The 13205-nt window shown below is 42.9% G+C and overlaps 1 pseudogene; it reads right to left on the minus strand.

Moving 5' to 3' along the window:
- Positions 1-650: 650 nt before the first annotated feature.
- On the minus strand, positions 651-11981 carry LOC121756032 (annotated as a pseudogene).
- Between the last annotated feature and the right edge of the window lie 1224 nt (positions 11982-13205).

The raw sequence follows: 13205 nt of genomic DNA on the forward strand, positions 1-13205 counted from the left end.
GTGTGGGCGCTAGAGTCGCGTGTCCTTGCCCGAATAGCCAACCGTTCTTGTATAGATGGATGCGCTCCACTTCGCGGCGGACTACTTGCGGTTGAGCTTCCGTGGGATTCATTTGCTCAAAAGGATCCATTTGCTCAAAAGGATCCATTTGTTTGAGTTGATTGAAGATGGAAATTGGAGTGATAGAGAGGATTTGAGAGGAATAGATGTGTGTTTGTGTTTGAAATGAGTATGGAATAGAATTATTTATAGAGTAAAAAAATAAAAAATTTAAAAAATGAAAATAAATATTTAACGGTAATATTACCGTTTGAAAAAAAAAAAAATTTTTTTATTAAAAATCGATTTTTTTTAAAAAAATGAATTATTGCGTCATCAGTGGCGACGCCCACTCGCGGGCCAGCGAGTGGGCGTCACGCACGCATGGGGACGTGCCACGTGTCCCTGGCGCGTGGCGAGACATCTCGTCTCGTGTCTCGCCGAGATGAGCTACGCGACGAGACGGTCGCGAGCTGGAGACGAGATGGGCGCTGCAATGCGTCTCGCGGGGTCTCGTCTCTCCGAGACGAGACGCGAGCCCGGCGCGAGACGCGTTGTGGATGGTCTTCACCTAATTTAATGAATTTGAAATTTAGAAATGATTACATATCTTATGCTCTCTGTCCATTCAAATTCAAAGTTATTTGTTTCATTTAAAATGAATAACTACTAAAATAGGAATAACTATCTCCACATTGAATGAATGGACGGAAATTATTACTCCCTCCGTCTTTCAAATATTGTCTCACTCTAACCTGACATGGATTTTAAAAAATTAATGAAAACTGAGTTGAAAAAGTTAGTGGGATGTGAATCATACTTTTATATATTAGTTTTATAATAAAATGTAGTCCACTACAAAAAATGGTAAAAAGTGAAATTGGACAAATTTTATGGGACGGACAAAAATGGAAAAATGAGACAAACTTTCAGGGACGGATTGAACTCCAACACGTCGTCCCTCCAAACCTCACGGTCGTGATGCAGAAAGATCACTGGCATCGTGAGAAGGACCCCAGCTGGGAGCGTCTTCTTTCCCAGCTTGGTTTCCTTGCCTACTTCCCGCCTTAGGGCAAGTATCGGTGAGTAAAGCCTCAAAACCTCGTACAAAATCATGGTAACCTGTGATGAGATTAGTTGTCCGAAAAAAATATTGATAGGGGCTACGTTTTCTAAATTTTATTTTAAAATATATTTTAAGGTGATTTAAATTATCGATGGAGACTTTTGCATAACAATTCAGATAAATTTAAAAAAAGTTTAGTGGGGCTTAAGCCCCCTAGAGCTCACAATTAGGGGTGTCAAAACGGGTACCCGCACCCGATTTCACGGGTATCCGAACCCGAAAAACACATTTTATACTACCTGATACCCGATTCGCAAGGCATTGCGGGTATCCCGCACCCGCAGGCACAGTTAATTTAATTAGTGTGCATCTGCCAATATTTGTATAGATTTGGTCAAGGGACTACTATTAAGTACTTAGGCGAAGTGTGATAGCTTTTAAACCTTGTGAATAAGCTCATTAACATCTTATATCTATCTATACACAACTCATGTTTTTATTTATATTTTAGATTAGATTGACAGCATGCGAAGAGACATTCAACATAAATTAAAGAGAATCAAGTGTAACAATGGTTAATATTTTAACAAAATTTTAAATATGAAATGGAGTAGGAACTAAATAAGACGAGACACCTTCTATATACATTAATTAATAAAAGTTAGATACTAAGTTGGTAAACTATATAGTTACAGGTAGAATATTAATCTAATTTCTCAGTTTACAATTATATTTAATAAATATTTTGGAAAAATGTTCTTTGACTTTATCTTACAATTTTAATGTTTGTTTACACCTTTAGATACATTATTTTTTAGTCTTAAGTCCAATTATTTTTGTAAACTCTTTTGATAGTTATTTCATTTTAAATATTCGAAATTAATAATAAAAATTTATGTTTATTTGATCAATTCGTCCCAAATTATACATTCACTTGATTCAAATTTATATGTTACTATTTGAATTTGAATGATATTGGAGATAGTAGCTAGAGGTGGTGGCTAACCAAGTTGCCCCACATTAAAAGTGAGATAAATGATAGAGGACTTGTGCAGTATAAATATATGATATATTCTACTCTACAATTCTAATCCGGTACCCGATATTTTGAAAATTTTACTACCCGATCCCAATTTTTGCAGGTAATGGGTATCGGTTCGGGCTGGGAAATACCCGCTACCCGTTTCGACAGGCCTACTCACAATCTTGAGGTGGTTGAGACCATTGAAATGGGGCGTTTGATGGCCAAAGACTTGCAAGATGATGAATGGGCGAATTTTTGATGGTAGTAAATGCGGGTAAAAAATATATAGATCACGACACAAGGAATTACGTGGTTCGATTTACTGAGGTAAATCTACGTCCACGGGAAGAAAGGAGGGCAAGATTGTATTGCTTGATCTGGTTTACAGCTTACAAATACAGACTTGCTATATGATATTTGATGTTTAGAGAGCTTCCTGGTCTATCTGATCTAAGTTCTATTTATACATTGAACTAAGATCGTGGCTTGCATCACCACTAACTAGGTCGTGGCTTACATCACCACTAACTAGGTTGTGGATGTCGTGGAGGTCATGAGATCTTGCATGGGTCCACTATCTCTTTGTTTGGTCCGCTATCCTGCATGAGATCCTGCATGAGTTGACACCACTAAATATATCGTGTAGTGGAGGTCGTGGAGGTTCTGCATGAGTCCACTATCTCCCAGTTCGGTCGAATACTGAGACCGAACTGCTGAACTATTGCCGAGCAGCTTTTGCCGATCTGAGAGTAGAGCTTGATTGGTCGGCTTTTACCGAGCTGTAGGCTGGGGCCGAACTCTTTGGTAATGCCGAACTGATACTCTTCCTTGGGCTTTGGGCTGATGGGCCGTCACTGCTATTGGGCTTGTTTAGTACGTACCCCATCACTACCCCCCCGAAAAGCGAAGTGAATCACTTCGGCGAAGCGAGTTACTTCGGCATTCTGGATAAAGGTACGGGGGAGGCTGACGTCAGGGGACGTGCCTTGCGCGTGACTGCATTAAGTGGAGGTTCTGCATGAGTCCACTATCTCCCAGTTCGGTCGAATACTGAGACCGAACTGCTGAACTATTGCCGAGCAGCTTTTGCCGATCTGAGAGTAGAGCTTGATTGGTCGGCTTTTACCGAGCTGTAGGCTGGGGCCGAACTCTTTGGTAATGCCGAACTGATACTCTTCCTTGGGCTTTGGGCTGATGGGCCGTCACTGCTATTGGGCTTGTTTAGTACGTACCCCATCACTACCCCCCCCGAAAAGCGAAGTGAATCACTTCGGCAAAGCGAGTCACTTCGGCATTCTGGATAAAGGTACGGGGGAGGCTGACGTCAGGGGACGTGCCTTGCGCGTGACTGCATTAAATGCGACAGTAAAATCCGGCCGTTGAATCCTGAAAAGGTGGGATTCGAAACGGTGCGATGATTTTGAAATCTTCTCCGAATCTGATAAATACGTCCTTTCTTCATCATTTGAACACTTTTGCTATGCTTCTTCTGCATTCTCTCTCTTTTGCGTAAAAATTTCCTTCCGCTTTCAAGAATTTCTTCAGAATTTCTTCAGACTTTCAAAGAGTAAGAACTATGTCTTCTTCTTCTTCTTCTGAGTCAGGTAGCGGTAGGAAAGGGGATAAGGGGTCTTCTAGCCGGAAAGAATCCGGGGAGAAGACCGTAGAGTATTTTCACAGCATCTTGAGTAAGGATACTGTGATATCCCTACACGAAAAATATTTTTTTCCTGGGGGGAAGGTTGCGATTCCCGACGACCTTCATAGGGCTGACTCGCCGCCGGAGGGTTACGCCACCGTTTATGAAGCCGGCTTGGAATGCGGGCTTCGTTTCCCTCTTCCCCCTGCCTTTGTAGAGCTGCTTGATTTTTTCCAACTCCCTTTAGGTCAGGTGACTCCGAATTCTTGGAGGCACTTATCGGCCTTTGCTGCCGAACTGCGTAGGCTAGATAAGGATCTGTCTCTGAGGGCAATCCTTAATTTTTTCCAGTTTAAGAGAAAAGGATCTTGGTTTTACTTGATCCCTTTACAGCCTTTTAGGGCCTTCTGCAAAACCAAGTGGCCAAAGTGGCAACATCGCTTCTTTTTTTATAATAGGACAGCGGCTCCGGGCTTTCCCTGGAGAGGGCCGAAGTCCGTGATTCCTCATCCTCGGTTAGAACCGTTGAACGAGCTCGAGGGCGAGCTCAATAAGATTCCTATGATTAGGAAGCAGTACCTGGAGTCTGAGCTCGTCAAGGGCGACTTCGTGTTCGACTCTTCGTCTTCGGACGAAGAGACTGAGGGTGAGGACTTCTTTTTTGTGCCTTACTGCTTTTGTGGCGAAAACTAACCTTGCTTTCTTGCTTTTTGGCAGTGAACTTGCTAAATAAGATTAGCCGCAAATCCTCCGAGCTTAAGGAGCCGGAGAAACAGAAGGCTACCAGCTCGGCGTCTGATGCCGAGAAGAATCCGAAGAGGCAAAAGACCTCTTCTTCGGATCCAAAAAAGCCGGAGTCCACTTCGGCAAAGGGGAAGGGGAAGACCCAGAAGCCCCCAAGAGCGCCGGAGAGAGACATCGTCTTGGCGCCCCCTTCGGAGCATGTCTGTGAGCCTTTTGCATGGCCAACGGACTTTGCCGAGGTAACTTCTCTTCTTGATTCTTTGGCTTTGCTTCTTTCCTATGTTTTTTTGGTGGCCCCTCTGTTGACTCTTTCCTTTTTCCATTTTCAGAGGAATAGCATGCTCAGCAAGCTCGTCGCAGTCGAACTCTCTAAAGCGTCCAGCGACTATGCTGAGATGCAGAGGAAGTTGGCGGCTGCTCGTCACCAGGCCGAACAGGCTAAGGCAGACTTTGAGAAGGCCAGAGCTGCTAGGATCTCGGCCCAGGATGAAGCCCAGTTTGCCAAAAACCAGCTCGTCATCCAGCGAGAGCAGACGAAACGGAGGGATGCTGCCGCCGTGGTTGCCCAAGGGGAGGTTCTCCGTGCTTTCGCGGAGAAACTCTTTCTGAGCAATCAATTTTCGGCCTTTGTCGGTGATCTGCTGAAACTGATGACCGATAATGCCGAGCAGGGGCCCGAAGTCGTCCTGCCGCTGTACGGCCGAGAGATAGCAGCTCGTCTCCAGAGTCTGCCGCTCCTTGAGGAGCTTGCTTCGTCCTCGGTCCTGCTTTCTGCTGACCGAGTTCGTAGTTGCCGAGCTGACCGGGACGAGAATATGGAGGCTATCTTTGCCTCCTTAGGGCCAGTTTCACCCGCTCCAATTTTCCACGGAGAGGGTGAGACCGAGCAGCTTGATCAGCAGACCGGAGACAGGCAGGCCGAGCAAGAGGTGCTGCTGATCGGTGATGGGGGCACCGAGCAGGCTGGGGGGAGCAAGGAGGCCGAGGCTGAAGCTGAGGCAGACAAGGAGAAGGAAGCTGAACCTCACCGAGGAGCCGGAGACGAAGCTGGCGGAGTATGATTTCGTCTCCCTTCTCTTAGTTTAGTTTCTTCCTTCTTGTAAAATGGCCTTGAAGCCCTCCTTGTGTAAAAAAAAAAAAAAAAAAATTTTTTTTTCTTATGAATGAAAAAATTCTTCTTTCTACACTTGTGTCTTCGTATAGCTTTTCGTACTCTCTTTTACTCCTGTTGTGGTTTACTACATGCTCAGTAAACTGAAATGCCGAACTGACATAGCTGCTTTGTATTCTTAACTCTTAAGGAGCTGGAGGTACTTCACTGGAAGCGGCTGTACTCTTCCGCTTTAGACGAAGCTGAGAAAAAAGCCATAGCTGACCAGATGAAGAATGACGAACTCTTGGCTTGTTTAGTGAAGCTGGAGGCCGACAATAAGGACTTAGAGTCCGAAAAGAAGGATCTGGAGGCCGAGCTGAATACTGCCGTCGCTGAGAGGACTGCGTATGAGGATTTCATCTGCGGACGCGGGGGAATGAGCATATCTGAAGTTCAGAATCAAGTTGATGAACTGTGGGAGGAGCTTCATGTACTCCGGAGGAACAATGCGCTGGAGAGCTCGGCTTGCCAACAAGTTGTGAAATCATTGCGGCGCTGGGCTTCTCGGTACGACATCGTTCTTTCCCGGCGTCCTTCAATCGAGAGATTCCTTAGGCATTTCCCGCCAACAGATGCTCATACTCCAGCTCAAACCTCTGATCCACTTGCTCAAAATCCTACTCCAAATCAGCAACGAACTCAGGAGCAACCGGAAACGTCAAGACGAGAACGGACTCAGGAGCAACCGGAAACGTCAAGACAAGGACGGACTGAAGTTCGTAGAGGAGCTGTGATTATGAGTGAGCAAGATCAACAAATGATTCGTGAAGAGACTCTTCGCCGCCGAGGTGCTAGAGCTTCCCGGGCTCAGGGAAGAGGCGGTAGGTCGATTAGAGCATCTCGTCGACCTGCTTATTCTTCAGCTGCCCGGAATGCCCGAACTCGGCTTCAGGAGGATTTTGTGAATAGATGGCTCAACTTTAGCAACCATGGACAGTAGAATAGTCCTTTGTAATGGCGTAACGCCTTCTCGTAGGGCAGCAGAATTATATGCCGAACAAGTTTTAATAAATGAAATCTTCATTTCGCTTCTATCACTGCGTATTTACAGCTCAGCGAAAAAAATTCATCGTGCTCGTCCTCGGTCTTATGAAGTAAACTTCTTTGACCGGACTCGTCCTCGGTCTTATGAAGTAAGCTTCTTTGACCGGACTCGTCTTTGGTCTTATGAAGTAAACTTCTTTGACCGGACTTGGTCCTCGGTCTTATGAAATAAACTTCTTTGACCGGACTCGTCTTTGGTCTTATGAAGTAAACTTCTTTGACCGGACTCGTCTTTGGTCTTATGAAGTAAATTTCTTTGACCGGACTAAGCTTGTGTCCTAATTTGGCGAGTTTTATCGCTCGGATCGGACTTTCCCTTGTCCTAATTTGGGGATCGGACTTTCCCTTGTCCTAATTCGGCGAGTTTTATCGCGTGGATCGGACTTTCCCTTTGTTGCAGTTCGTTTCAGACGAACTGCTTGTTTCTTAAGCTGAATTGTGGTCTTGTATCCTCCTTAGAAGCTTGGACTCACAATCGTTGGCTTTTATATGTTCTAAAAATGGGATCAGCCTTCGAAGAACAAGATACCTCAGTAACATTTGTAAGAGACGACACGCACATAGACAGACAAAACGCACATAGACAAATAAAAAAGACGAAAAACAAGTAAAAAACAAAGAAAGCACATACCCCTAGGACCGAACTAGACACAAGACTGACTGACCGGACTGTCTCTTACAAATGGAACTTCTTGAGGTTGGAAATGTGCCATGTTCGGGGTACTTGTTCTCCTGACATGTGGGTCAATTTATAAGACCCTTTGCCGAGGACTTCTGACACCCGATATGGACCTTCCCATGTGGGTTCGAGTTTGCCCAGCTTTTCTGCTCGGCTTACTTCGTTGTTTCTCAAGACGAGATCTCCCACTTGAAATTGCAGCTTTTTCACCCTTTGGTTATAATACCGGGTTACTTGCTCCTTGTACTTGGCTGCTTTTATGCAGGCCAATTCTCTTCTTTCTTCGGCCAGATCTAGTTCGGCTCTCAGTCCGTCATCATTCATTTCTGAGGAGAAATTTAGAGTTCGGGGACTGGGTACGCCGATCTCAACCGGAATCACGGCTTCAGTGCCGTACACCAGACTGTACGGAGTTTCACCGTTGGAGGTTTTGGGTGTAGTTCGGTAGGACCATAGGACTTGAGGGAGATTTTCTACCCATTGTCCTTTGGCTTGTTCAATGGTACGAACTGAGCGGGCGGCTTCTCAGGATTGAGACGTGGCCCCAATCGGTCTTGCACCGGAGTCCTTTGAATCCTTTCAAAAGGAGTTCGGCGAGGATGTCCCTGATCGCCAAAAGGAGTTCGGCGAGGATGTCCCTGATCGCTATGATCGGGCTTTCTCATGTCTCCTCGGGATGAGCTGTCTAAAGACCGTTTGCGACGGTCTGCCTCATCGGCACGGGAGAACTGGTCCGCAATGTCCCACATCTCTTGAGCTGTTTGCGGACTGCATTCCACGAGCTTTCTGTAGAGAGCTCCGGGCAGGATTCCATTTTGGAATGCCGAAATGACAAGTAGATCATTGAGATCATCTACTTGTAGGCATTCCTTGTGGAATCTCGTCATAAAGTCGCTGATCTTTTCGTCGCGACCTTGACGTATAGAAAGCAGCTGAGCCGAAGTGATTCGGGCTTCCGCTTTCTGAAAGAACCTCCTGTGGAAAGCATCCATTAGATCTCGGTAAGATCTAATGCTGCCTTGGGGGAGGCTATCGAACCACCTTCTTGCGTTCCCGATAAGCAGCTCGGGAAACAGCTTGCACATATGGACCTCATTGAGACCCTGGTTCGCCATGTTATACTGATAGCGTCCCAGGAAGTCATGAGGATTCACTAACCCGTCATAAGTCATCGACGGAGTTCGGTAGTTCTGTGGCAAGGGAGTTCGGGTGATATCGTCCGAGAACGGAGTCTTCAATGCTCCGTACATGGCGAACCCGACATCTCTTCGGTATGGAGGAGATGGAGTTCTCCTGTGATTCCGGTACCGAGGAGGAACAGGAACATGTCGGGGTTGAGGATTCTTCTTCCTGGAAGACACGGCACTACTGCGGTAGTGACTTTCATGTCTGGATGAGGAGGGAGAATCCACCGTTTTCGTCTCCGGCTTTTGGCCCTTTTGCAGGAAAATTAAGAACTCTTCCTGCTTCTCGGCCAAAAACAACTTGACAGCCTCGTTCAAATCGGGCTGCTGGGAAGACTCGGTGCGATGAGTCTTTGAGCGGCTTGTTCCTTCTCCGTGAGAACTGGAAGTAGATTTCTCCCGAGGCTGTTTTCCAGACCTGCGGGCTGGACTAGCTTCCTCATGGTTATCACGAACGGTATTATGGGTGTTATGTGATCTGGTATGCATTTTTTTTGGTGGAAGAGGATCAAAAACTCGCTTTTATCACAGATTTGGTTCTCTGTTTCCCACAGACGGCGCCAGTGATGAATGGGCGAATTTTTGATGGTAGTAAATGCGGGTAAAAAATATATAGATCACGACACAAGGAATTACGTGGTTCGATTTACTGAGGTAAATCTACGTCCACGGGAAGAAAGGAGGGCAAGATTGTATTGCTTGATCTGGTTTACAGCTTACAAATACAGACTTGCTATATGATATTTGATGTTTAGAGAGCTTCCTGGTCTATCTGATCTAAGTTCTATTTATACATTGAACTAAGATCGTGGCTTGCATCACCACTAACTAGGTCGTGGCTTACATCACCACTAACTAGGTTGTGGATGTCGTGGAGGTCATGAGATCTTGCATGGGTCCACTATCTCTTTGTTTGGTCCGCTATCCTGCATGAGATCCTGCATGAGTTGACACCACTAAATATATCGTGTAGTGGAGGTCGTGGAGGTTCTGCATGAGTCCACTATCTCCCAGTTCGGTCGAATACTGAGACCGAACTGCTGAACTATTGCCGAGCAGCTTTTGCCGATCTGAGAGTAGAGCTTGATTGGTCGGCTTTTACCGAGCTGTAGGCTGGGGCCGAACTCTTTGGTAATGCCGAACTGATACTCTTCCTTGGGCTTTGGGCTGATGGGCCGTCACTGCTATTGGGCTTGTTTAGTACGTACCCCATCACAAGACCTCGTCCGTCGCCTTCGTCTGCCAGTCCGGATGTTTACTCAGCATAACCATAGCCCAGACGAGGAGCGAGGCAGTCGTCTCCTGCCCTGCTAAGTAGAAGAGCTTGCACTCTTCGACTACATCGTCCATGCTCATCCCGAAGCTCTTGCTGCCCCGCTCTTTGATTTCTTGCGAATTCGACTCTAGCAGCAATATGCTAAGCAAGTCCTCTTGCCTGGCTTCCTCTCTTCTCGTCGCTTCAACCCTTGTATCGATGAGATCCCCGATTATGGAGCGAACCTCGTTTGCTATTTCGGCCATTCTCTTGTTCATTTTTGCGGGCATGTGCCTGCGAAAGTTATCATTATTTTAACAAATACTAAAATTCGATAGAGATTTCCTAGCTTTCTCTTGATTGAATTATTGTAACGGAAGTTGTTCACATAATTTCAGTAAAAAATCTATTTTTTTTCTTCTGTGTATCATATCATCAGATGATGACAAGAATTCCTAACAGACGCGAACATTGCAAATCAAAGCCATGTAAGGTAAAAGGACTTGAACACTATAGATTAATTTCTTGACTAATTAGTGAGATGGGATTTACCTCCATCCCGGGACGTATATCGATCGCATGGCCTTCATGGCGTAGTCGGCCTGCTCCTTCTGCATCTCGAAGATTTTCCTACCTTGTTGGTAGCTGCTGCCAAATGCAGTTCTTGATATTGCATCGGCGGTTATGTTCTGCAAACAAGGCCACATGTCCACCTCTAACGAAGGCAGGTACCATTAGCGGCACCGGGGAATATTACACGGTGATAGTATGGTACCTACATTTATCCAGGGGCGAACGCAGAAAAAAGATTTGCCAGAGCTATGTATCCTAGTACTGTTTATTGGAGAATATATTTTTAAGCGATCCAGATCATTGGGAGCGGGTTTGCATAACTATTTACGTAAAATTTGGATAAATTTAAAGACGGTAAAAAACCTTGAGTTTGTTGTGATGGAAAGCAGGGTTGATGATCTTTCTGTGCTTGGCCCATTTCTCTCCCTCGTAGCTGACGACTCTTGCCCAAGCTGCTTAGGTAGCGGGTTCGCGCTCTGTGGCTTCGGGAATGACTCGGATTTGGTTAGAACCTCCCTAGCTAGCTCTGGACTCGTTAACATGAGTGTAGGGTTTGGGCCAAGCCAATAAAACGCATCATTTCCTGCAAATAATTGTTTTGTATTGTACATTCAAGTTCTACATTAGAGAACCAATGCAATCAACTTAAAATTAATACAAATAAATATCTATCATTCTCCCAAATTCTTCTCTTCCATTGGCTATTGTACCACTCAAACTAGTACTCCCTTCGCCCTATAAAAATAGTTACTTGGGAATGATACAAATTTTAATGAGAAATCGATAAAGGAAGAGAGATATAGAAAGAGAAAAAGTGTTTGGAGCATTGTTAGTGCATAATGAGGCCACGTCATGAGAGTGAAAAACATACCTAAAATAACAAGGAACTCATTTTATGGACATACCAAAACAGATAAAGAAGTTTATTTTTATGGGACGAAAGGAATATCAAACCAGCTGACTAATTTATGCCAAATCAAATTAAAGAGAAATAATGAATTCAACAAAATATTTGAATTTCAAATTTGGTGCAATTTGCTTCCTATCCCTCTAAAATTTAACAATGAAAGCATGAAGGGTTCGAGCGGTGATGTTAGCAAATGAAACAAGCAAATAACTACTCCGTATCTCAAAAGAGAATTGAAACTAAAATATAAATATAGTAGACTATTTGACATATTACTAATTAATTTTAAGATGAAACTCGTGAATTTCTATCACATCTAACTTTAAATATGAAGCAATCGTTGTGAGATCTAGAGAACTGAAATCACAATATAGTTTAAAATAAAAATCTCGAATCACTTGATAAAAAGCATACCAAATTTGGAGAATGTGTTCGACGAAAAAGGGAACAACTCTTGGCTTGATATCATCATCGAGATTGATGGGCTTCAACTTTGCTTCTTCCGTGGCCTTCATGATATCTCTCAAGTCGCCGGTCACCGGTCTGTATGAATTACCATTTAGTCCCTGCTTCCTCAGGGCTCTCTCCAGCCGCTTCGGCCGCAGGTATGCCCTGTTCAGTAATTTCACCTCGATAGCAATAGAAATAGCAACAATTATGGCTAAAAATTCCATATTTAATCGAACTTGTTTATGGAGGAAGATTATCTGCTTGATTCTGTTATTGCAACTGCCTTTTGTAGTTCTTTTATCCTCTTAATTCGATTTTGGAAGGTTCCTTTTGAAATAGAAAGACTAGGAAAAGTCGTCAATGCCTTAATTTGAATAATGAAGAAAAACACTATGCTCACCAAATTTATTAAAAATGCATAGAAACTACACATTTTGGAGGGAAAATCATCTTATACAAAGAGAAATTCAAGATGATAAGACAAATCAAGATCATTATTTGTTGAAAGAGAAAAAAAAATTGATCTCTACTTCACACCCTTCCTAAACCTAACAATATCTCTTCTTTTTTCTCTAATCTAAATCATTAATCATACATACCTTAAGTTGGACATTTTAGAGTGTTGTCTCTTTAATTCTTAAAAATTTGTGATATTTGTTGGGGCTTGACTGCTTGTATACGTTAGATTCAAATTCAATAGTCCACATTGACAACTCTAGATTCAATAGTCTATTTTGTGTCTTTCATTTTTTTATATGGAGTATATTTTTTTATTTTTTGTTTAATTTTAATTTTATATGCTTAGATCGAATTATTTGAATCTAGGTACATATTTATGGTTTTTGGATTTTAATGTCCCTTTTATTAGATAAAAATGAATTATTAGGATTTATAAATTCAAAAGTGGGATATATAATTCTTAAAAATATTTTTAAAAGAAATATTATTTATAATTTATTATACTACTATAGTAAATAATATTAAAATAATTAAATTGATGATAATACGTCATGAATAGAAAATCGTTTCAGCACAATTGGGTTTGAATTAAAAGGCTAAAAAATTCATTGGTCCACGAGACAATAATACTTTAAATATAGCTGTAAAATCGGAATACTAAAGGCCAAAGGTCTTAAGAAATAAGAAGAATATATTGTAGTTAAATGAGTTAATTACATATTTTGTTTATGTATTGATATGAATCATCAAAGTCCCACCACCTTCACCATCATCAATCATTGAAATCTTTAAATATGAGACTTATAATTAATTACAATTTTTTTTGTGTAAGAACAAAAATTGAATTGGAAGAGAATATGCAAAGATTGACCAACCAGCATTGATTTTAACGAAAAATGAAAAAAAATCAATTATGATTGAGTTGTCCAAACTATAATGGGAAAAATGTAAACAATCACATTCCACTTTTCATTAATTCATAACTCCAA

This window comes from Salvia splendens, chromosome 11 (assembly GCF_004379255.2).
Source record: "Salvia splendens isolate huo1 chromosome 11, SspV2, whole genome shotgun sequence".
Classification (NCBI taxonomy): Eukaryota; Viridiplantae; Streptophyta; class Magnoliopsida; order Lamiales; family Lamiaceae; genus Salvia; species Salvia splendens.